The 26,903-nt window shown below is 42.0% G+C and overlaps 1 protein-coding gene across 3 annotated transcripts in view; it reads left to right on the top strand.

Annotated features, from left to right (window-relative positions):
- Positions 1-729: 729 nt before the first annotated feature.
- The window catches only part of LOC117584021 (dual specificity tyrosine-phosphorylation-regulated kinase 2), a 47,198-nt gene continuing 21,024 nt past the window's right edge, over positions 730-26,903 (top strand). Inside the window, exons 1-3 of one of the 3 annotated variants that reach the window (XM_034272754.1) lie at positions 730-1,252; positions 11,796-11,862; positions 17,191-17,230. The gene's annotated coding sequence lies outside the window, so the exon portion shown is untranslated. Of the gene's footprint in view, positions 1,253-11,795; positions 11,863-17,190; positions 17,231-24,441; positions 24,459-26,903 lie in introns of those variants that run through there. The other 2 variants (XM_034272756.1, XM_034272755.1) reach the window with 2 other exon arrangements.

The following is a 26,903-nucleotide window of genomic DNA, read 5'->3' on the forward strand; positions in this document are numbered from 1 at the left end:
GCACTCCCCAGATGTCTCATAACGAGCCCTTGAGGGTGTTTCCATTGTGGCATGCAACATGATCGATCTGTATAATGGTAATGTGTATTTAATGTGGGTTTGGGTTGGCTTGCTGTACGAGTAGTTGAAATGAATTTCGTCTTGGGGTGGAACTTTGTGAGAACTTTCACAGATGAAATTCGTGATGAATGGTGGGTTGTTATGGAACACATTTGTTGCTTTGATTTTATTTATTGCAGTAATTTTCAATTTATGTATACACAAAAACCTTAGTTTACTTATTTACTTTATAAACTAAATCAAATATATTATGTGATATATACTGACATTTGTTGTTTTTGAATGGAACAACTTTCCATAATTTTCTCTTCCCGACCCACTGTGCAGCAACTCTGTCTCTCGTTTTTGCTCTCTCTCTCTCTTTCTCGTCCTCCCTCGTTTTGCTTTCATGGTTTTGCTTTGTTTACTTTGTGTTATTTGCTTTGCTCTCTCTCTCCAGCAAATTACCCTTGTGGAAATTTTCTCTCCCAGCTGCACGGCTCATCATGCAACGCAAAAGCGAGCAACGCGCTCTCTTGCCTGGCTTGTTTTCAGTATATATTCGGTATATTTGGTATGTTTGTTCCTCTTTTCCCTCTAAAATCACCAATTCACAATAAAACCGTTCACAATGGCAGCTCCGCGCTCAGACATATTTTGAATTTAGATTTTTTAATAAACTTTTGCAGTGGCAGCGCAGTCAAAAAAAATTGTTCACCTTGCGCGGTTGTGTAGCGGACGCCGTGCCCGTTTCGATTCGATATAAATTAACACAATCCAAATTCGAGCCAAAACAAAGTCTTGTTTCCGCGCGCTTGGCGTTTTGTTGAATATTCGGGACGACGACAGGTTATGCTATGCTATATGATATCCAAAGAGTCGGAATAGTCGGATATAGTAATCGAATCCAATCCACGCTCAAATCGAAAGTGAAATTTGTGGAACGGTGAACCAAACACACAACGCGACGACGTGCACACGGTGATTTTTTGAATGGAGAAGTAAAGCAACAGAGAAACAAATCCAATCATAAATCAATTCTACCAATTAAAGGCAATTCATAATTAGTATTATTCATATACTAAAGTGTTTAACAGTTTAACAACAACAAGCAACCAACCTAAAAGAATTAATCATAATCAAGAATCCAGGTGATTCGGTGTGCAATACCATTGAGAGCTGGAAAACATCATGCAATATTGTTGAATAAAAGGTAGTGTAAATTTTTGGTCATAAAGGTATACACACTATTACCCCATGATGCTGCACATAACAACAAAGCGACAGAGCGAGAGAGAGGAAGAGGAAGAGAGAGATGTGTGCAGAAACTCCAAAAGCGAGTGCAGGAGAGAAAGAGAGTACGTGAGAGAAGTTAGAAGTTGTTTTTGTGCAGCATCCCAAGTGTCTGTGTTCCTGTGTGTCTGTGTTTGTGTTTTTGCAGAAATTTTGCCATCCTTCCTTCCTTGTCCTTCTCAACTGAAGTTGTGTGAGTGAATACAGCATGAAAAGGAATGGATGGAGTGGGTAAAATATTGAATTCCAATTCCATGAGTACCGTGTAAAGGTTCTACCCCTTCTAGAGGACAGGTAGAGACGTTAATGACAGATAATGGAGTTAGGTAGATAAATGAAATGAATGTTTTGAAGGCTTTAATAAATATAAAATATAAACATTATTCAAGTAGTAGGAAAAGAATTAAGTAAATTATATTCTTGTAGTCAAAGAAACACAAAATCTGCCTCATACGGAACTAAAATAAACCATTCCTTATCGAAGTACGAGTTTGTCCAATATCTGAGGAGCTGCCAGTCAAAGTAGGGAACCCGAATTCATTCCACATTCAAAGCATTAGTATCCACAGTATCTTTCTGATAACTCCCATAACTGTAACCCATGTGGAAATTCCTAATAATTATTATATTTTATAATTATTGTGTATAGGTAGGGTTACAATTACAACTCGTTTTTTAATTTATATTTCGTTATCGGGAGAAATCTCAGCTGATTCTGTTTGATTTTATTTTATTTTATTCTGTTTCAATTAATTTCGTTGTACGAGTGAGTGGCGGACGAGTCCAATGGATTATTGTACGATTAATCGCCTGAAAACATTGTATAATTATGTATTATATCACACTTCCAAACAGTTTGTCACGCTCTCCCCGTGTCCCGCACATGTGAGGATTTCTCTCATTTGTTTATAAACAAATACAAATTATTTGATTGCATCGTACCGGCGAATTGAATGAGAGATAGAGATAAGAACAGGTGGCATGCTTGGGGAGAATCTTTGCTATTTTCGTCTATATTCCGATGAGGTTTTATTTCTTAATAATTGAATTATTTGTATATTGAGCCAAAACAAAGCGTAGGATGGATTGTTATGGCTTTTTATCGCCCTGAACAACCAAATCCACTCAATGATGTTGTTCCGAGGACATAAATAAACCGATTTATAGTTTGTTGTTTCTTCTTTTCAAAGTCAAACATTTCCCAAGAACAATCCATAGAAAAACAGATACAAATAAGAGCCAATGAGTAAATGAAACTGAGGGAAAATGTTACGAATTCGTTATTCGGTTGCCAAAATCGATTCCAATGAACGATGAATCGAATTTCTTTGCACTCACCAGCCTCAGATCAACTTTTCTCTACAGATCCGCCTCGGGGCCTCAGCGCCGGCTCTAATCAACGTGAGCTTGTCCCTCCAGCCGTTTACCCCTATTGTTATTAATCTTTTTGGCTTTCGGTTAATCTGTGTGTTTGAGTTTTTGTCTTCTGGCCTGCATACAATTTGCAACACATTTTTGTGCCTTGTCTTTTGTGTTATTTGTCCGCTTTCCATTTCACTCGATTGACTCGTGTTCTGCCCTCATCCTCCCCCCCTGGGACCTGCCATGTCTTCTCTCATTTCCATGAGAAGGCTATCAATCTGTCGAGGAGTGATCTTGGGCATTTCAACATTCGAAAGTTTGTTTTGGGTGTTAATTGGGTTTTGAAATGCAATTAATTAAGCCTCAAAGCTCTGACTAACTGCGGAACTACAACTCTGTAAGAAATATGAATGAAAATTGGATATATATATCTAGGAAAACAGATCAACAGCGCCAGCTGGCTGCTACAAAACTCAGCAGCATATGCAAATTGAATTAATTTAACTTTCCTTACTTTCCCATTCCTGCTGCTGCTCCAACAAATACAATTCTAATGAAATTCACTCACAGTGACACAATTATGCGATGCCCTCTGGTGTGGCTCGTCATTTGCATATGGGATCTTCATCTTCGTACAACAAAATGTATCTCTCTCGGGTACCCTGCTCGCGGGCTTCGAGTGAAGAGTCGTAAAAGTGTAACCCACATTGGCCCCCCACTTGGGGTTGGCTTTCCTAACGGACCCAAAATGTTATTACTATAAGTATTTATTTTGTAGTTTTCTTCATTTGTTTGCTCTGACCATGCGCAATCTTTTTATGAAGTGTGCAAAAGTTTGTGCCGGTTTGTGTGTGCGGCCTCGTCTCGAGAGGAGTCGTTCAGTCCGTGGAGTAGTTTGTCGAGTGGAGTGAGGGGGTCAGCATTGAAAGCGCCGTTAGCTTAGAAAACCATCAGAATATCTCTCGGTGTAAACATACCCTGTAGCAAATCGATTTCAATATTAAGTAATTAAATTCCCCATCCCATTGTTTAATTAAACATATTTTTATTCTAATATTTAGTATGCCATAAATTGTCTTTTATTGTAGCATTTTAGTGTTTCTCGTTACGCATCTGAAACTATTCCCACAATCTCTTTCCTTACATAAACAGACCCACCCAAAGAGTATAATTACTTTTTCCCCCGTCCACACCAATACCCACTAAGGTCATTGCCTTCACCTGATCGAATCACTTGAGTGTCTTGTATCTTTAAAGTTTAAACAAACAGAAGAGAAAATTCTATAGTTAGACTCAAGTTCAAATCGAACAGCCGACGACAAGTAAATGATTGTCTGCTCTTTTCCGAGTATTATCAGAACTATCAGAATGGAACGGAAAGCAAAGGCTGAACCCGAGTGCCAAAGTTCTAGCTAACATCGTGTTATGGGGCTACAACTTTGTGTGGAAAGATACGGTGAAAGATAGGCATAAGGCGGCGCTTATCAGCCTCAATGACACCCTCGACGTCATTGATGAGAAATCGAGTTTATTGTTATCACGAAATGAAAACGAGGGCTCTGCAGCGAGGGTAAAGTCATGAATAACTTCCTCTTAAATATGATGACAAATACTCCGCTTCCAACGAAGTGCGAGATGAGACTCCCCACTGAGAAAACCCAACGAAGATGGAGGCAGAAGCAGGTGCTTCTCTGAGAGTGGAGAGTATCGACAAATGCTCTCCAGCTAGACAGTAATTGATGCATGCCAAATGTGGTTTTTTGTATTGTTAAATTTAGCATCAGTTCAGGCAATTCTATAGAGAGAGAGAGAGATGTATAGGCTATAGCCGTCAAGTGCGTCACAATGCCTCTCTAGAGATACGTAGATTCGTCGTCGCACGAGTACGAGTACGTGTGTGCCGGGTATTTGTATGGTTTCTTGATCTAGCCTAAGCTGCCACGCTGCGAAACTACTGCTGAAAATATCAGCTGATTGTAGTCCCTCTCTCTCTCTGTCTCTCTTGCCCATTTAATATTCTTATCAGCCTGTAGTTTCTCTTTATCTTTTTGCTTGTGGCACAGATAAAAGCAAGACGGGAATTTTATTTTATTTCTGGTAGCATGTGTCGCTGGGAAGTTTTGCTGCGAATATACATATTAGATAGAGACTCGACCCCCATCTGCAAACTGGCTATGCTAATTAAACGTTTAATCTACATGAGATTTCTGAGTGCAGAGCATGTTTAGATAAGTAAATGAGATACAGAAACTGCATATTGGGATTGGAGTATTCATCGAGGAATGGCAAATACCATAAATTAATGATTATTTGCAAAATGTTGGAGATTGTTTATCCAAGGCATTGGCTAGAAAAGTTTCTGATATTATTGTTTATGATAAAACATGGTAACAGAATCAGCGCACAATCGAATTTCTGTTGAAATTATTAAGTATACAGCTACAATAGAAAATAAGTTTCTACAATGTTATCCGATATCCACTGATACACTCTATGGCTTAACCTCTTGTGGCCAACCTTCTGCACTCAGCCTCTACGAGCTGTCAAACAATTATGCGACACCAGCCGCGCATGACACCTTCAATTGAAATTGATTATAGAGACGACATCATCTCATCCACGCACTGTCTCTTAATTAACGTGATAGACAAAAAACAAGCAGAGTTATTCACTTTGTTTGGAGCATAAAAATCTCAATGCTAAATGGGTTTCTAGGAATTTCCCCCAGCAGAGAAAGGAGACCTTCGCTTTGGCTATTGGACTTTCCTAAGTGCACTGCCCACAACCTGCGATCATGGGGCTATAATTGTCATGGCTAGATCTCTGTTCTGCAGCTTTGTATCTGCCTCCGGTAATGGAGACCACGCATTCAAGAGACATTCAATATGCTGGCTGCCTCAATGAGAATTCGTTTTCCTTTTGTCATCGCGAATTGGGTCTTGGTCGATCGTGAGACGCCATAGACAGCCGCACGCAGCGCACGGGGGCGTAACGCACTTGATGAGCAATCTCTTTCGTTATTTTCGTTTTCAAATTTTCAACAAAATTCTCAATTCTCTGTCGCTCCGCCGTTCTCTTGATATGTGGGTCAAGTCCAAATTGGCAAGCAACTTCTGTTTCTTATTTTCTGCCTTAGAAAAAGTGAAATCGCAAAGTGAATATTTTTTTTAAGCTGCAATTAACTCTTAATCATCGGCACTTTGTTCGCTCTTCTTTGATTCTCCCTTTGCCCCCCTCTCCAACTATCACTTGCACTTTTGTCGCAAGATTCTTAGCAATTAGCCAGCATTTTTTCTCCATCTGTGATTTGCATTTTCTGTCATTCCCCGTCGCTCAATCGGATGTCGTAATTAGAGTTTAATTATTTATATTTGTACATTTTTTTTCTCTCTTGTGCGAATGCTAGCACCTCGACAAGTGGCTAATGGAGATATTGGCATTGGTGCAATCTGTCTAGACGGCAGGCGAGGAATACTTGTTCCATGACTGTGTGGAAAAATTGATTTTGCCTTCGATAGAAGATAGAAATAATTCGGAGATGTTTACGCATCCGATTTTACCGAATGTTATTTGATTGATTAATTGAGTGCCACTTCCTCGTTGCTGCTAAGCCACTCTGTAACAGAGTTATAGTTTCCAATCCACAGCCATTATTGCATTTCCACAGTAGAGCTTTCTCGAAGCTCACAGATTTAATAAGTATTGTTATTTATGTCTATTGATTTTCCACTCGCTTTTCGCTGCCTCCCTCCCTGCCAGTGCAAATTGGCATTAGTGGCAGACAAACAAAAGTGCAGTGTCAGGCCCAAGTTCGGTTTTAGTTTGGCTCAGAAGATTACACAACCTGCCGGGGGCTGATAGCCGGGCCAACAAACACTCAACGAGGCGTTATCGATGGAGGGGCTGCCAGCCCACCTGCCTTAGACGCAAGAGAGACGCCTAATTAAGCTTTGTTCATGTCGCCGCAGCTGAGACTGAGACTGAGACTGAGACAGAGACGGAGGCACACAGAGACCCAGAGAATATGGAAAATGCAGAAAACAAATTGAAAAATTGCATATTTTTGCAGAGTTTGTGGGCTTAAAGTCGAAACGATTGAGCGCCTGGTCTGGATTTGAATTACACAACGAGATTTCCACAAGAAATTTAATTAGCATTCTACATCCAAACGATGGAGAAACTCCTCCTCCTGCATGACTCGGCGTTGTGAGTGGATGGATGGCTTAATTGGGAAATTAAACATTCATTCTGATTCATTATCCACACGTTTCATAATTAATTAACCTCTCTTGGTAGGGAAATTAACTTTAATTGAAACTGACAGAAATGCAAATGGCAGTAATGGTTGTAATGAGATGAAGCTGCACAAGAGATTTTGGTTCGATCCAAAATTAAATGCCCCTAAAATATATGATAATATATTTTGTGTACAGTGCGTTTCATGATGAAATGATGTTGAAAGAGTACGAAACAATAACAGTAACATCGTTTATCGTTTGCCCACTTTCCACTGTCTGATTGTTAAGTTCTGACAGGCACTGTGTCTCTTTCCGTTCCTCTTATTGCACACGTATCCTTAGCCATAAATTATACCACATAAACCGGGTGTTCCGTTAGTCTTCCGATTCTCCTTCTTCTGTGCTGACCGCAAAAAGAATCATCGCATTTCATCACCCACCCGCACGAGAGCCCCTCCACCCTCCACCCGGCAAGCGCTTTCATCGCATATCGCGGAAGAGATCTGAGACTGAGACTTCGTATTGAGACTGGACTGGCCTGGAATTAATGCCTCAGAGATTATGCCCATGACAACAGCAACAACAACAGAAAGAACCGTGTATATCATTTACCGTTTAAAAAGGAGGAGATATTTATGCACTTGAATGCCACAACAAAAGTTGTTGCCTCAACCGCAAAATAATGAGTTTCAACAGCACTAAAAAAAATCAGACCCAGACCCAAAGAAGGAAGAGAACTTTGGCAAAAAAAAAAACAACACCAAAACCAAAGACACAGACAAGCTTTGGGCCAAGAGAGAACTTCATCATCTTGTCGGATACGAAGCGTCGGTCAGGCGGGAGACGCGTTCTTCGAGGAACGTTTTAGGTCAAACCGCACCCGCCTGTGCCCTGGTCTGGTCTGTGCCTGTGCCTGGGCTCAGTGACTCCTTGGACTGACCAAGCCACTTGAGTGTCTGTCGCCAGTCGTCTGCATCCTGTGTTGTGGCGAATATTAAGTTTCTGGACAGAACAGCTGTGCGCCTGCGTTTGCGTCTGGGTTGAACGAAACCCGTTTAGATCTCAACTTGTACCTACGGCAGCTGTAAACAATCAGAGCCAACTGCCTGCCAGGCACTCAGCCATGAAAAATGAATAATGATGATGATGTTTCAGGCTATGAAGGGGCGGATAGTGGAGAGTGCTCCCTCCGCAGAGACACTCATTGGTACAAAAAAAAGAGCGCCTTCCTTCTGTCTACTGTGTTGGGGCTTCTGGCTCCTGGATGATTTCGAAGAAGACTTTGAGCTGGAAACTTGATTTTGTATCTACCCCAAAAGTGCGAGTATCTCTCTCTGCTGCCTGCCCTTTGAGACTTGTTTGGTTTTTGGCCTGAGAGGTTGATATTTGTTTGTCGTAGAGGAGGAAACCGGTTGCCACTCGCTCTCTTTGTGGTCTCTCGCATATTTAGTTGCACTTCTTGTTTTAGAACTTACTTTACTTGCAGTTTGTGGCATTGTGAGGGTTAGTTATCTCTCGGAACAGTATGGAGCAGAATCAGTTATAAATTAAACTTGTTTGGACCTGTTTTGATTGTGGGATGCTTAACCCTAACCCCTGGCGATCAAGAGTTTATTGACTTTGTCTTCAAGAGTATCTCATGGATGCATTGTCCATGATCTCTCTCTCTCTCCCTCTCGCTCTCTTGCGTTGTCTGAGATTATTCCTCATTCTGCAGGTTGCCATAAAAAGACTTGCAAGTTGGACCTGGCACTGTCGGTGGCAAACTGGTTAAAAAAAACTCTCAAATCAAAAGATTTGACTGTCTGCTGCATTTGGTGCACATTTCTGCCGGTTTCTCTTTATGGCCAAGACAAGTTCTTGACACTCACTCGCAGTGGAGAGACGCCCACGGTCAGATACAAAAGTATCTGCAAGTAGAATGCCAGGCTGTGTGCGAATCTCTATGGCTGCTTGGGCCAGTATATTAATATTCGGTTGCAGTCGAGTGATTCGACAAGCGCAGGCAGCACTCAACGGAGCGTGCCACACCAGCCGCCACATGCAACACATGCCGCCTCCTCCTGCTTCGCTCCCCCTGCCGTTTGCTGGTCGAAGCGTAGGTCCATTATTCGATTGCCCACATAATAAATGATGTAAAAAGTGGGCCCCTCGCCACCGCCGCTGGCCATCGAAAGGCGTCCAAGTGGGTGGCGAGTGGGCGCAGAGTGGAGTGGCTGCCTGGAGTGGAGGAGAAATTCAAACTATAAAATAATTACACAAAATATTACACTTTTATTTGCTGATAATGTGTTTCGAAACTCTTTTTGGCAATGTTTTTTTTTTTCGTTGCTGGTAATGAGGAATCAAATACTCGACTAATGAGCGTCCAAACGCTCCTTATGTTATATATATTTTTATATGGGCATTTTTCAGCCACAATTATGCAAGAGAGGGATTGCAAAACGCCAAAGAAACTTCCTCCTATGAGAAAAGAGATTTGTGTTCAGTGAATAATGGACATCTTTTTAGATTTAGCTGAAAATAAAATGACAATTAAAATAATATTGAAGTGTATTGGAGACCAAAAATGCTTAAACATATGGCCAATATATTAGTACTTCTGATCATCCATAAAGGTAAACCGCCACTTCTCTCAAATGCGCAAAGGAAAAAGCTAAGTAGCTCCTACAAGTAACCACAAAAGCGAGATAGTCTTAGATAGCCATAAACATAACCGTTTAGATGCTGTCCCAGATGCCTCATAATGATCGTGTTGCTAAGATTTGGGGGATTGGCTGTGAGCATGAGCCACAGATGAAGACTGAGATCAGCGCCTGCCGTGCCTTGACTACTGTGCGCTGCGCAGGTAAATCAAAGGTGTGCTCCGATCTCCACTCTCCGTTTTGGGGATTAGTTTGGGGCTGGGGCTGGGATAGTTTGGGGTAACTGTTTTCGAGTATTTACGTTAATTTACGCCAACAAACTGTTGAACACTCGCAGATTTCGCTGTGGGGCCGGACCGTTGCCTGCTTTCGGTTTCATTATGAGTCGAAAATCATACAACGGCCGCCGCCTGGCTTATGCCTCGGCTTGCAACTGACAGTTGCAAACTTGGATACGCGGATTGCCGGGTTGCAACACCCATTTTGTATCTTTTGCTGGACCGTTGGCTCGTTACTCGTGCGGCTAATCATATTTCTTTGCCGTCTGTCTGTCTCTCAGTTAAATTAGCAGCTGCACATGGCAATCTTTTTGCTATGGCTTTTGCTCTCAGGACGAATGAGAAATTCGCCAAGTTTTGGTTTGGTGCCACCGCGCCTGTGGGGCTGCAGATAAGTCGAATAGCCGCCGCCTCTTCTTGGGGCATTGTGGGGGTCGCTCCTAATTGGATTTTCCGACTAGCGCACATTGTTTTTTCCACACGCTCTGATTCGGGCATTGTCCAGAGTGTCAATTGGATTTGGGAACTGTTTCGTAACAGATACTTATGGGAAAAGGTGGACAGAGCGATTGTGTCGTCAATTAATTGTAATCCCAAATAATAATATTAATATAATGATCCATGCTCCCATAAAAATTGTCTTTGGTTACGACTTCGATGATTTATTTTTATTTTGATGCTCCACAACTGAATCTGTTTTCGTGGCCCACGTGGAATCAATAAAAGCTACAAAACTACCCATAACAGCTGCTGAAATGTTCAACCAGCAGAGCAGCATTATTATTTGATTTTTTGTATATATTTCTCGGACGCTTTCACTTGCCAACTTTTTGTGATTTTCTCTTGCCTGATGTGATGTCTGTTACACAGCGTTTTTATTTCATTTGGCTAGAGGAAATAGAAAAGTTGTAATTGTTTTATGCAGTTTAAAAGTAAAATTAAATTGAGGATTTAATACTTGGAAGGAGATCATAAATTAGCCCCGTTTTCGGGGGATTGTTCGCGGAAACGCTGATGCCCAGGAAGCTCGATACTCAATGGAAAATTGCTCAACCATGCAAATTATTAAACAAAACAAAGCAATCGCGATTCACAGCTAACAAAACACGATTCCAAGATCTGCGAACATTTGCAAAACTCCAACAAATTTTTGTCGGGACTTTCGATTTCTGCGACGCAGAAGGAGCGGCCACATCTGAAGTTAAGCTGTTGATATATCGCCTTGTCATTAACTCATTTTTCCGCTGAATTTACAAATCCATTACGGAGTTCAAATGTTTAAATATTTATGTGAGAAGAAGTGTTTATTCGGCGGATAAATTATAATTATCTTTAAGATAAATATCTGCTAATATCTGCCCAATCAATGTGATTTATTATAGTTCAAATATAGCACAAATCAGTCACAATGCATCCGAAAATAAAGCACTTTACTGGATTCACCTTACTGGATTCCCACCATTTTATCATCAGTCACTGACTCACAGACGCCCCCAAATTGCTGATTAGGAATGTTGGGTATTCCATGGGTTTGATTTCAGCTATCGGCGCTTATCAGTGGAATATTATTGTTGCAGACACGCATGGCGATAAGCAGATGGATCCAGAGTCCGAGTATGTAGAAATTCGAGCGATACTTACGTTCTGAATGTTAGGATTCCTTCAGCTGTTGTTTACTTTCGGCTAGATGAGGGATTGTGTAAATTATAGATAAGACGGAGAGGATTGTGGTGTGTAATGTGAAAAATGGGTCGTCTTGTGGGTGTTTTGTAATGTGGGTCAAATATTGAGGCTACCATTACGAGAGGAATTAATAGAGATTTCGATTTGATTGATTTTGTAATATCAAGTAACTAATTTTTACTATCGATAAATGGAGGGAGGTCTCAAATATTGACAGCTGTAATTATATTTATTTTTACCAATTTATTTCATTGCAGAGATCTGTACGTTTGTCAGCAAAACAAATCGAAGAAACTAGAGCTCTTAAACATCAAGTATTTCTAGGTAAGTTTCTGCCTCTACCCAATGATTAAGCAAAGAATTTCAGTTTGTTGAACATTCCATTGGAATTTGTAAATGTTTCTGTTGCGCTTCCACATTCTTCATGCAAATTCCTGAGCAAACCATTGAGATGCACTCCATAATGAAATGCAAACAGCTGTGGAATTGAATAACAAGTGATTCAACTCATTCATTCAAATGTTTATGAATAATCCATGGGAATATTAAATTAGAGACGCATTTCGACTGGGTCGCATTCCTCTGTTCTCGATTGATAACATCCTCGGAGTAGCTCGAATCATAGCTTTGTAAATTATTTTTTACTGCGTATATTTCTGGATATCACACAACGCTGTGCTTTAGTGGGAGTCGCTTTGATAAGGGCCTCGTGCAGTTCATTGATGCGGAAATCTATTTGTTGGACGTGCTTACTACAAGTTTTATAAATAATTTCAAGATAGAGCAAAAATGAGTTTGGAGGAATTATAATGAGTGTTTATTCCTACAAATTGTAAAAATAACGCAAAAGATATAAATTGTAGAAACCGTACAAGATTTAAAGAGAGACTCTAAATTATCTCTAAATTATTACCTTTGCCACCTTTTTACAATTTCCCGCTTGTGTCACTCGATCCCCGTGACGCGATAAGATACTTTTGTGGCAGAAAACAAAGCTAAAAAACCACACGATGAGTGGACGGACGGACGGGCAGGCAACCTTGCTGCTGCTCCGCCACTTGCACACACATCGTGAATCGCGAATCGCAATTCGAAATCGATTTCCAATTACAAAATATTACAGAACTGCAAATGGGGGGAGGGAAGGGGAGGTGTCTCCAGCTGGGGACGTCGTCATGATGCGTGAAAGTCGACCTCAGCCTCAGCCTTGGGATGTGGGTAAGGAAGGAAGTGAAATAAATCACAAGCGAGCAAACAAAGTGAAATGTAAACATTATAAAGTACATTTGCACATCCTATATGCGATATACGATATAAAATCAAGCCCAAAACAGCGCATTCAATGAGCCACTTTTAATGCCTGACGCGGCGAAGACTGCCCAAAAAAGCCGTCAGTTTCGACTTATCTAAGATGTTGCGCTCCGTTTTTGTGTGTTACTGAGATACCCGTACATGCATGTGGCTGTATTTTTGTTTTTTTTTTTTGGTATGTCTTTGGTCTGCCATGTCAAGTTTGTTGAGCTTTTGTTCTGGCAAGGTTATTGCACACGAGAAGTGCCCGTAAAACACACACATAAAACAAACCGCAAAAGAATAATAATTTTAAGGTAGATAAAACAACATGCGATGATTAAATATTTGATATGTCAGCTGGTCGGCAATCTACAAAAGGCAATCTACAGGACCACAGTGTGAGGTTTGCAAAAGGCAGGAACATGGCTGGCAAAAAGGCGTAGATTTCTCTCAGTTCTGAGAGTGGACCACACCCAGCCCCCCTTCATTAAGCAGAGTGTTAAGTGAAGTGAAACTTCCGCAAAAGTCAGCTTTAAGATATATTACAAGTATGGCACTGATAAATCGTAGTTGCAGCCATACTTAAGGCCATACTTTGCATATTAAACGAGCGCCAAGACAACAATTCCCCCAGTCGCCAAGTCTTCCAGTCCCCCAGTTACCAACTCAAGGCTAGCATTTGCATTCGAACGCGTTGCATTTTCTTTTGGTCACACTCGGAAAATGCTCGACCGCAAATGGAGGGAATGGTAAGATGGATACGGCAAGAACTAAATATTCCCTTCACCCAGCATAATGGCTAATGTCCATAATGAATATGCATAATTATCTACGCTAATGCCTTGAAGCCAGTTGCGGTGTGTTGAACATCTTTCGACAGGGTTTTGTGTTGGTTATGCTCATACGAAATAATTAGAAAAGTTAACATGGTGTTTCCATATTAGCTGTGCTTCTCTTAAGCCTCTTAAGACCATTGCCATTCATATAATCTGAGCTACTTGATATCCCTGACGTAAAATCCTTTTCTAAAGCTTATACTTTAAAGCAAGGATGCAGAAACCGGGTGCTCACAATTCACTTTTGATTGCTAAACCACACTGCGAGAGAGTTAGTGAATTAAACTGACTTAAATTCATCTCTGTAAAGCTTCCCTTCCCTTGCTTGAATCCAATTTATATCCATTACAACATACATTGTCCGCTTTTGTTTGGGTTGACAGGCCCTGAACACCCTCCGCAATGTGCAGTCTAACTCTGTTGCAAGCCAAAGCATCCAAACAAAAGAATCTCAAGCCCCCTCCAAAACCAACGCATAGATACAGAAACATACGCCCTCTCCCTTCATCTCTCTCTCTCTCTCTGGCAATAGAACACACAAAATTTATTATCATGTAAAACTTTTGTGCAACAAAAACATACAAAATCGCGGCTACTGTGCAGCTGTTCAACGCTCCACTCCACAGTCGGTTTTGTTCTGCTTAATAATTTATTTGAATATTTGGCATAATTATGTCCCCTCGCCCCTTATAATATAACAACGAATATTTCACAAGCGGACAAACGCAAATTATTACTTGTGGTACTAGAATGCACTGAGAATCGGCCCAAAAACGCAAAACTGAAACTTGGGAAGTGGCTCGAAGTTTCGGACCGAGAGCTGACATTGAGAGTCGCGGATAATGGTCGCAGATAACCAGTTGCACTTAAGATACCGAGACACAGATACGTTGTGTTTGTGTTTTGTGTATGTTATGGCTGACAAATGAAAAATGATTGCCGCTAATTGCTGGCAACTGCTCGGATAGCATGGAGAGTAGGAGAGGCACAGAAGGAAACCAAACCACTTTGTTCTACGTTTAGATATTGAGAAAAGATAAATGATATGCTCAATGTTCGAGCCAATAGACTGCTGACCAATCACTTAAACTCGATTGATTAACTCCATAGCCACACGAAAGCCCACACCGAACTAACCCCGAGAGTCGAAGATCGCGACTTCTATAATTTCGTACTTTGCGCCTCTGGCGCTCTGTGACTCTTATTGCTTGCCATCGATGCTATCCGATCCCATGCGCTGCTATCCGATCGTCGTGCGTCTCGAATCAAAACGCGCATAAATTTCTATGCTTTTGTAAAATCTTTTTCCTCTCCCTCCGGCTGCTCCGACTCTCTGAAACAGTAGCGGCATCCATTAATCAAAAGGCACTCGAGCATCTCTCTCTCTCTCGTGGGTCCCCGCTCGCATATTAGTTACACTTTAGCGGGGCGCCCAGAAATCTGATGTTGGGTTATTAGTTTGCCAGAGTTATGATGCAAAGCAGTGGGATGGATGGATGGATGGGATGGCTTACATGATGAGTGTCTGACATAAGACTCGGCTGGGGCTTTGACTGGGATTGGGTTCAAGGCAACTGCCGCGTCGATTCGGGGAGTGCTCGAGAACAGCTTAGATTTTGTGGGAAGTGCTCCACTAAGCTGAGCTAATGGATATTTCCACAGTGCTTTGGAGCATGCTGGAGAATGAGTAGTTCAAGTCGAAGACCTTGAACATTACAAAGAGGATAACCGAAGTACGCAGTTATCGCAATTTATTATTGCCCTTTGACTTTCTGCCACAACGAATCCTTTATCCAGGGCGACCGTAACAAATGGCTGAATAAATTTGTTTGCATTTTCACATAGCGCCCCAACGCCTCCAAATGGCAGATTGTAGATTGCTGAGCGGCAGAGCGGGAGAAAATATCAACAGAACAGAAAGAGAGTTTTGTTCAATGTGCCGTGCACATTGGCAAATTTATGTAAATTTTCATTTATTAAATAAACACGCAAAGTGCGTGTTGTCAGCTGTTCCACCAGGGGACAGAGGTTGTGCCCCCCTGGATACCAGCCCGGATAGGGCCAACGAACGACAACGACAACGACAACGACAACGACAACGACGAGGACAACTACGTCACAGACGACAAACGACAAAGACTGAATGTTGATTGGCAATTTGTTGTAGTAACTACCAGAGTCTACGAGTCTATGGGTGCTAATGAACTTAGGGATAGGGATGGTGATAGATACCGCAGAGGGCGTGTGGGTAGTGGGAGTGATAATGCGCAAGAAATTGTTATGGAGTCCATAAAATAGATATCTTGATGGGGATGTGGTGTGGCTTTGGGTGTGTTCTGCAAAAAAAAAATGGAATAAGTAAAAAGGTTTTGCTTGTTTTTGTACTTAAGAAAATATTCTAGCTAGGGAAATTGTACGCAGGAATCGTGAAAGTGTAGAAGCTATTCCATAGATATTTTTATATTCGTTCGCATCTTTGCATTCACTTTACACCTTCCTCTTACTTCATTTTTGCATTCTTCATTTACCAAATGTTTACACAAAGCATTTCCGCACTCACTCGCACTCATGAACTCCATTGGAGCTCTTATCGCCTCGATCTCTGCGGTCGCCTCTCATTTACTGCAGAGGAATAGGCAAACGACAAAAACAACTGCCAACAAATTAACGGAACCAAAAATCTGAGAAGGAACATCATACACTGAGAATAATTTCGCAGCACACGGAGCATAATATCCACCAACCCAGGTCGTGTTAACCTTCTCTAATGTGCACTTTTCAGTTTCAAAGTTAATTGGTAGAAGTTTTGAAGTTTGTTCTTTGGTTCTTGCTTCTGCCTCTTCGTGATTATTCCTTTGTCCTTGAGCAGAGTCGGCTCTAGTTTGCTTTGTTGTCATATCGTGTAACCACTTCAGACTCTAGTCAGTCGTCCCCCCTTTGCCCATACAGGGACTATCATTTATGAGAGGTACTGCGCCACTGGGCATGAAATTAGCTGCGTGCAGCAGACAAAAGTCTGCCCTTGTCTCCCTATCCCTCTCGCTCTACGCATATGTATGTGGTCCCCCTTTTGTGGACTAGCCCTGACTTTCGAACAGTTGCTGTGCCGGCGTCATCGCATTGGATATCATTACAGTTTGTTACTTTTGCTTTGCTTTGCTTTGCTTTGCTTTGCTTTGCTTTGTACCATTTTCTCTTATTAATTTATGCATTTTTTGTTGATTGTCTGCGTTACAGTTGACAAGTTCTTGTTCTGGTTCTGCTGTGTAATGGTAGTGGGAGTTCCGCGGCTGTTTTGCGAGTATTTATGTGGTTCAGGTAGAATAAGTATCACAATTTATTAGCTCCTACATGGCTTTGGGTTGTAATGCAATGACTTTGATTAATTTTAATAGCCTTCCTACACCCCAGAACAAGCTGTGTCTCCCTGGCTATAATTAATAATTATTATTATTTTTATACGTGTATTCGAGTACTGTCTGGCATTTATCTAACTATTGTCTCTCCTCTCCTGTCTTTGCAGAAGAACCAAGAGTTGCGCAAACATTTCTGTTTTGGAAAAGGTGAGTCGAACTGCGCTGCGTCTCATGTTACCATCGAAATAATAATTAATTGAATTTGGTTGCGGGGCGTATCGAATGCCGGATGAGTTCTTATGCAAGAGCGTGTTTCAGCAATGACCAGCAGTCACCGGGTCATTGTACGGATAGCCCAGAGATTTGACTATTAGCCCCAATCGAAGCGAACTTTATCGCGGGAATATATCACCTGAAGAAGTGCGCCACTAACCCACTTTTTGCTGCCCAAAACTCTTGATTGATAGTGGCCGACGCACCCACAGCTATCGTAAATTCTTCCAACAAAACCATCCGCCAACACTCAGCCGTTCGGCCAATGCATAATGCAACTGCAACAAAGACTTATCAATATGTGACTCCGAATGAGACTCTGTATAGTGCCGCTTTTGAGTCAACAACAGCTCGGCTCGGTGACCCACTTCCACAACAGTGGCACCGACAACGCGACGCGACTCTCTAATCAGGCATAAACTTTGCGGCTTGATAAATGCTAAATGCATGAACAAAATAAACAAATTACAAATCAGTGCACTCCCTGACAGAAGCTGTCTGCTTGGGGAGAGTGTAATAACCTCGAGACGCGTTCCCGGTTTGGCTTCCTGCATGTGATAAACAATGGATGATGCACTCCAATATGTGTCAACTGTATTGTCTTCTAACTGGAGATACTTTTACTTGCTGGCTTCTATGGCCCTTTGTCATTGCCATTGTTCCAGGTCCTTGTCCTGCGCTGCTTAAAGCCTTTTCTCGCCTAGGATTCCTGGGTTCAACCGTATTTTTAGTTTATTAGTCGCCTACTGTGAGGCCAGTTGGAAATGAACTTGGCTTAGCGAGTTTTTCCGCTTGACGCCGCCCTAAACGGAAATATGGAAAAGCCCTAGAAGTGTGGCAACGTAGGGGGTATCCACGTAGAGCTCCCCACATGGGCTCTGCCATGCCCCCCAGAACCATAACCCAAACAGGGAACAACTGACGTCTTCCCTTCGTCTCTCTTTCTACGTCTGTTCTATATCTATTTTATGTATTTCTTTTGTTATTCCACACAATTCGCGAACCTAACCTGTCAAGAATTTCAATGAGTTCGTTTCCCTTTCGGTAGTCATTCGGTGGTCGGTGGCGGTGGCAGTGTCGGTGTCTCAGCTTAGAAAATACACACAGAAGAGTGAGAATATCATGCAGACATTTAAAGCAGAACCTGTTGTGTTACTCATTCTCTTGTGATCTAAAAAAATTGTGCACAATGGGCGAAAAGTGAAAATTTAGACATAAAATATTAAAATAATATATTACAAGTAAATCAAAATAATTTCAATAATTAAACGATTTTAATCATAAGATATTTGAATTCCAAACTAAACTTTTTCGATTATTTATCGTCTTGACCTGTCCATTCGTGACAGTGAAATGCGGCGCCCCCTGTTTAAAAACTCGTTATCCAAATGAGTGGCTTGGCCACTCAGCCACTCACACAAAGAAAACTTAAGTAAAACAAAGAAGAAAAAACAAACCCCAAACCCAAAACATTTTCCCTTATAAGGCTAATTGTTATTTAGTGCCAGCAACACCAAGCACCTGCATTTTCGGACCTCTCTCATGAATAATCAAATTATGGACCACATCTACAAGTTGCTGCAAGTTGAAGTTCAGGTTTAGGTTTCGTCACACACACACATTGAGGGGCAGTTAATGAGGAAAGTTCTTGAGAGAATCGATGTTCATGTGCCCTTTTCTGAATAGTTGAAGAGGGATTGTTTCCCTGCTCTTTGGTTTGGCAAATTGGCAAAGTTTTATGAGCCAATTACATGCAAGAGTGGGCCCGAGAACATTGAGCCTCAAATATCACATCCATCACATGCGAAGTCCACATCATGTAGCGACTATTATGTGAATTCAGTGCTCCCCGACATCGACATCGACAACGACCGAGATCGAGATCCCGCATAACGCATGCATGCCAGAAGACAGTCAAGTCAACCCAAAGGCATCGCCGTCTATCATTAAACTGTCGTAAATCACAAGTAATTGACATTATACAACGGAACGGCCTTTTGAGAATCGGTCAAACGAGCAGGCAGTCAGGCAGGCAAATAAGCAACAATTATCTTCAAGACAGCAAACATTTATCTGAAAATACACGTAGCAACAATTAAGCTAAAGATATCCATGGAAACTATCTTCATGGGGGGGTTATGCGTGTAGTCGCGGAAGCTCGAGGAATTCTAGGATCGAAATGGATTCACTCTATTAAGTTGTATTCCCACAAATTTGAACTAAATCCACATGGGACCAGCTCCACCTTCCTATAGAGATACATTGCCCAAAGAGTTCGACGTTTGTCTGAGGCTGCAACGACAGCGACAACGCCAACACTTGATCAATTGGCATAGATCTCTTGAGATTGTAATTCTCTAATGAAATTTACAATTGAAATGCAACGAAACAATGAAGGAACGGGCGAATACATTGTATATTTAGACTGACACACTGAGCAAAAGATAGAAGATAGAAGACAGAAGGCGGACCAATAGTACTACTCATCCACCCCACCCCTGCGGCAGCGTCTATTGTCAGAAGATTACGAAATACTTGTACTCGTACTCGTACTCGTACGTTACGGCTGCTGTGAATCTGTGGCACGCGTAATTCTATATAGAACAGATGGGAGGGACCGACCCAAGATTAGGTAAGAGCTGAATATATTTGTATGTAGATACAGAAAGAGACACAGATTCGCAATAGTTAGCTAATAGTTGCAAAACTGACGTTGAATTTGCATTTCGAAGGCCCTGCGCGGTCGCAGGTGGTCAAGGCGTTCGATTCGTAGCATTTGAAAATTATACTACTGAAAGTACGGATACGTATTAGATGGGAACTACTTACATACATATGTACATAAGTATAAATTTGTTGAATGCCACAGTTGTTGAATGTTTAGTTTTGGCATAAAGAAACAAACTCCCCAATTCTTTCCTCTCGCCATCGATGCGGTTGAGTAAGCGCATAGCCAGATCTTAATGAATCTCCCTAGCACTCCCTCTACTAATACTTGAATTTATGCAAAATTCTAATTTTTATACGCCTCAGCGACTTTCTGACTTCGAACTCGAAATGATATTCCATTTTATGGATTTTTAACTAGAAAAGCATCCCCTTGAGGGCTTCCTGGTTGGCATGTCGTTGATTACCCCGCCAGAGCCATAAAATAATGCATGTTGGGAGTTGGGAGTTTTATGGAGACTTTCGACTTTCTTTTTATTGCTGCGAAGGAGGAGGACAGCTGTCAGCAATTCTACACTGAAGTATACAGGAATTTAATTACACTGGGCATAAAAATTAGGGAACATAAACTGCAGACAACAGGCAGCAGACAACAGGCACAAACAAGCCACAGCAGCAGCAGCAGCAGCAGAACTAATTAACATTCCCTTCCCTCTGCGAGTCCAGAGGAGTTGGCTGGCGATTCTGTGTTGGAGCGTAGGCATCATCTCATCTCAGAACCATCTGAGACCCCACTGATTACACCACTAACTGGCGGTCAGTGATGGAAAGGGAACTGCACCGCTTTGTCACGCTTTGACGGCTCTTCACTCTACTCTCCACTCTACTCTAGAGTAGAATGGAATTTGTTCCAAATATAACTCTCCACTAGTACTCTCTTGTGGTCCCTCCACTTTGGTTTGACTGAAATTTAAGTTGGACCCTTTAACAAGCCTACCCTGTCCCACACTCCGCACCACGCACCCTTCCATTCCCATTGTGTGCTCCTCGTACGCTTCATTTGTTCTGTTCTGTTCCATTCCATGTTATGCTTTATTCTATTGCCGATCGGAAATTGTGTTTTTTTCACCCCCGTTAATTTATGCGTTTTGCTCCCCCGCCTCCACTGACGACAGGAAATGCAATTAGTTTGTGGGGCTGGCTCTCTGCTTTTTTTTCCCGTTATTTTTTTGTTGTATTTGGTTTGTTCCGTTTTGTGGAGTGTCATAAATTGGCGGCGGTTTTGTTTACTCGAATGTCTCGGCTGCTGCTGCTGTGTGTGGCCTCTTTTCCGAGATTTCTTTTGCTTTCTGGGGTGCTCTCCCACTTCAGATGTGAATGTGCTTTGGGTGTCTTAAATAATTTTAATGTCATTTCGGACAAATTCGTTGTAAATTGATGAAACGACTTGCTGATGGATTGAACGCTTGTTGAACATTTTTGGGGAAACATAAAGACCAGATGTTTGGTCGAAAGGAAGCTGGAGCTGTTGATGGAATGGTGTTTAATACATGAAGAGAAATGCAGCTTCCAATGAAGCAGATGGGAAGCCATTTCTGCCATTTCACTTAGAGCTATTTTTCGAGGCTCCAGACAAAATAAACTCACGAATTGCAATCGATTATCTTGGGCTGAGTGTAGTAGTGTCGCGTTTCCTGCAATCCCTTAAGTGCCTGAATACTTCTTCAGTTTTTTTTGTAGTTTTGCAGCTAAAAATACAAATCGCTTTTTACTTGTGTACGTGCCGATTAAAACGATTCGTACCGAACCGAAGATATGCCGGGAATTGGCGCGTGAAAATTGTTTCGTTTGATGAAGAGAAAAAATAGCTAAATAAGATTCAATTGGAAAGCAGTTCAGATACGAAACAGACACTCAGACAGTCAGACAGACAGAGGGGAAGACGGGTTGACGGACAGAAGCAGCGCTAATTAACGAACAGAGCGAAAACAAAGCGAAATATGAACGATTCGAAGATGCATCTCAAACTACTGCAGCGAGGGAAATTTCACTGGGAAAATACAAAGCAAAGCAAAATATACATATAAAACGTGCACCACACATCCCCACATCGATGATATCGATTTCACTGCGAAAATAGGAAAGCAACAGGCCCCACAGCGGAAAAGCTGTGCTGGAAACTGGTTCGCGAGCTTCTGCACTTTTCATTTTCATTGCAATGACAATTCGGCCCCCCCAAACCCCATGCACAACTTTGTTCCCATTTAGCAGTCTTTCTATTTGAAGGATTCTTGCAGTATCTAAATCTAGTAAATCTGCCCGCCTCTCTGGTATGAGCGATGATCGGTAGTAGATGATCGCACACACCAAATATCTCATAAATTCCAGCCTCGCTTCCTCTGCGGGGAATATGAATTCCTTTCTCCACATGTTCTTCCCCATCATCATCATCATCAGCCGATCCACTGGCTGTCTGCCATATCTTGGTCACTGGGTCGGTCTCGATGGCGTCTGCTGCTGTCTGGATCTGCGATCTGATCTTTTGGGGGCCACCACCGCACGATCCCAGAGTGCTGCGATTCCCTGCTGTTCTATTTTATTTATTTACTTAGACATCAGGTAACCCCACGTACACTACTCCCCCTCCACACCCCCACCTCTCTGATTGTTGCCTAATTTCGTTTGCTTTTCTCGCTGCAAAATCCAGTCCGCCCCTGATTTGTGTCTGTTTGTGCTTATCCGGAGATGCCTCACCTCTTAGTCAATGCATTTCGTGGATTCTTTGAGCAATTTATTCTGATTATTGGGAAATATTTGTGTGTGCCTTGTGGTGGCAACAACAAGTGGCAGCGCTTAAGTGGGCCAATTGAAGCTGTTGCAGACGGTTTTTGAGGTGTGTGCCGCATCTGGCATGGGTTGGGATGGGAAATTCGAATAGTTGAAATATTCGCTTAACATGAGATTTCTTTGAGTTTTAAGCTAGCAAAGTTTCGCCTTTAATTGCAATTAGAAACTTGTAAAATATCAGCCAGATCTAAAGCGACCCTCCATACCTTTTTCTTCTGCCCAAAATTGCCTTCTCTTGGGTATTGTTGGTATAATTAGGCGAAGAGCGAGACTTATCGTAGGTCAGAGACAGCGAACACACAAACACACACGTAGATAAATGCATAGCAAGAGAGAAAGATGGATAGATAGAGGAGAGAGGAGCTCTGGCCTCCTTCGCCTTCTACTCTGCTCCACTATGATTAAGCAGCGACTCCAATTCGATGATGTCGAGGTGCTGGTCAATGGTCAGTCCCGGCTCCAGCTTCAGCTTCGGCTTTAAACAAAAAACTTGAATTGATTGGCCATGGCTGCTGTGGCTGTGTCTTGTGTTGTGGCTGCAGGCGATTTTTCAGCCAAAAGCTTCAATTTTTTCCATTGGAGTTTGTTGCTTTTCCAGCTCGATCGATCTTTGGTTTCGTTGTATATTAAAAGAGTTTCTTGTCGAGGCAAAACAATCAGAGCCAGCCAATTGATGGGAAATTGGGTCTGTCATTGGGTTGGGGGCCCGGTTGGGGGCCCGTTGGCTGGTTCATTGACTTTGGGCGTACTGATGCAACAAGCAACAAGCTGCAACCTGATTGACGGCTCGTCTTGCTAATTAATGCAGCGCTGGCCCGATGTCCCGATGTACAATGATGTAAGTGCGACTGATTGACAATGGCAGCTCATAATTAATTGATTATCCCGGTGCCAGGCAATCAATCAATTGTGATTAAAGTTAAAGTTGATTGACAAGGAAAGGGGCGTGCCTGTTAAGTGTACATGGATTGTCCATGTTATTGTTTCCTCTGTGAAATGAAAAGCGAAAACATTTGTCGCTTTCGCTGGAAATGCAGTAAAATCAATGTCTGTATCGGCTGCTTTAGGTTCCGACTCTCACGCTTCGACTGACTAGCTTTGAGATACAAATGCAGACACTGACAGCTGTCAGGTCTCAGTGCGTTGCTGTGTTCTACAAGTGAGCAGAATACACATTTTTGTGCATGCCAAAAACCCAATTCAAACAAAAGAGCACACAGAATATGCGACTCACCGCCACAGATTCTTATAAATAGCCAAGACGACCCTGGTTGCCCTTAAAATGCTGCCGGCAGTACGCTCTGTTTGTCTTCTCGAAGGTGTTTGAGTTATGCGGCCAAACACACACAGAGGAAGAGATTGGGTCCAGCCCCTAAACGGCACACAGACGGACAGACACTTGCCAGCTAAAAGATGCCAAAAGACAGGAAATGGGTGGAAGTTTGTCGCATATCGAGTTTATCAATAGAAAGTAGCTCAAGAGACGATTCGTTAGCAAGGAAATTGAACGATTCTGCATTTTATTTCCCATTGTAAAAGAAAGTCTTTCGATTAAAATCAAAAATTAAAATAATTCAAATTATGTTTCCTTTTTTTGCAGGTAAGCACATATGACAGAAGGAATGAGACTTGAACGATTTCCTTAGCTGTAAGTAATAGAATAAAATTGTATTTCAAGCCTCGCTTTTGTTAGGGTCACCCTAGGATAGTCACTTCCAGCCTCAAGTTGACCCTCGACATAGCCATAACCAAATCTCACTCGTGCTTAAAAAAGAATTGTGGCCCAGACATAAAACCGTACAGCGGATGGGGCTACGGCTATGGCTACCAGTTTTTAATTAGAAAGAAAAAAACAAAAACCAGACTCGGATCCCCAGAAGTTTTTCCAGCTCTCTTGTCTTGGGTATTAATTAACGACTTCCTCTCGGTCCGCGTTGCTGCTTCTACAATTCTTGTGCTTTGTTTTTTATTGCCATGCGAATGGTAATAATTATTATCATCATTATTTTTTTTTTATTCGTTCTTTGGGTTTGTTTGTATTCTGGGCACATTTGACCCAAATCGGTAAACGCCGAAAACACTGACCCATTTGGCCAATCGACCACTGAAAATTCAACACAAAAACAAAATTTTGGTTGTGTTTGAAATTGAATTAAATGTATGAATAAACAATCGAAAAACGTGCAGAATTCCAGCGAAGTATTTCTATTTGACATTATGAATCGTTCCTCTAGATCGTGTTGCCATTTAAGTATGAACTTCTCCCATTTTCAAGCCGCCAAGCAGACAAGTCGATAAACTTGGTTAAACTTTCCAGCTTTAAGCTGTCCACAGAGCCGTAAATTAGTCGGTTAGGTAATCTGTCTCCTAAATTAAGCATCCGAAGTGGGGAAAGTGAAAGTGGCAGACTGCAAGCAGCAGGCTGCAGATGTCACGGCTTGCATCGCTGCATATGCGTAATATTTGTCAAAATCAACAAAATAACACATAAAAAATGAGAGATGCAGAGACACACACACAGAGAGAGAGAGAGAGAGAGAGAAGGAGAGAGAGGGAGAGACAGGGAGAGAGCAAAGTGAAAACCGCCAAAGAAACCAAAGCAAATTGATGGCAATTTATGTGCACAGCAGATCCTAACGGGTAATTATTTTTTACGCATTTATTGGTGCATGAAAATGTAAATTGCGACAAGATCACGATAGGAGCAGCAAACTAAAACAATCCAAAAGCAACAACAGCAACAGCATCATCGTGTAACCATGTTTGGTCAGGAAAGAAGCGACAACGAACTCAAGTGCATTAACCCTGACAATCTTTAGCCAGGGTAAGTGCATCGCCAACACCAGAAACGAGGCATGCGTTTGGCGACAGCAACAGACGCAGCAGCCGCGGCAGCAGCAACAAGTTGGACCATGGACCATGATCTTCAAAAACCTGCAACCGAAGAGTGCCCAGGTCCAGGTCCAGGTACCAGGTCCCAGGTCCCAGGTCCAGGCCATGTCCATTCCATGCGAAAGAAGCAAAAGCCTCGAAAGCCAGTTTAGCAAGTTTCGGACCCAGACTCAAGTCGGGATCCAAGTTGGCGGCTTGTTAGGGTTTTTAGCCGTGTCTCAAGTACAATTAGTGGAGCCATAGTTGATTTACCAACTTTGTTACTTTCCGTGTACCATACTCATGCCCATACCAAATATCCAAGACCCCAAAACCCCGCATTGATTGACAACTTCATAATGAAATTTCGTTGGAAACATTTTGATAGATCTTGACTTGATCAATATTGATCGAGCGAGGGTAAGACTTGCACTTTCCTTGCAGTGGACTGTCATTTTCTGAGTCATTTACTTTCCATTTTCGTCCAACTTTTCTTTCAATTGGTTTATAATTTATTTATTTCACTCAAAAGAGTTCACCCCAAAGCCCAGGCCAGACCTTGACTCCACTTTCAGCTTTCAGCATTTCATATGGAAATGCTGTGTGACATTTCTTATTTACGAGTTTTCCCCCATTTCTTTTGTGGGTTTTAGTTTGTCGGTGCTTTGGTTTTTGATGCTGCTGCTGCTTGATGCTGCTGTTGAGTCGCTCAAAACGATGTATGGACCGGTAAAATGGATAAATGGATGCAAACTCGTAGTTTGCCCCATCCCGCCACTTCGCGATGGATGAACTGTTGAAAAGTGAACAACTTTATGTACGACGTGTTTTAATTACAACTTTGACATTAGTTTTACTTTCGAGAATTGCATGTCTAATTGCTGTGCGCTTCGCGGTGCTTTTGGTGCTTTTAGCTCTTAGTTTTCATGACGATTGGCAATTTTTCATTGTTCGAGAGATGAACGAAAAGGCGAAACCGAAATCGAAACTGCAACTGAAGTTGTAGCTGTTGCTGCGGGTAAGACGAGTGAATGGATTTGTTACAGCCTTGGCTAACGTTTTGGCCAACGGTCTTGCCAGCTGCACTTGGGGGCTTGGTCATCGGAATCGGAATAGAAATCGCCAAAGCCATCGCCAATTGGCGGTTATCGGCATCGTAACCGGGGCGGGCGAATGCTGCACGCCAGGTGCTCGAGTTATGCAATAGCCAAAGTTCAAGAAA

The sequence above is a fragment of the Drosophila guanche genome, unplaced genomic scaffold (assembly GCF_900245975.1).
Source record: "Drosophila guanche unplaced genomic scaffold, DGUA_6, whole genome shotgun sequence".
Taxonomy (NCBI): Eukaryota; Metazoa; Arthropoda; class Insecta; order Diptera; family Drosophilidae; genus Drosophila; species Drosophila guanche.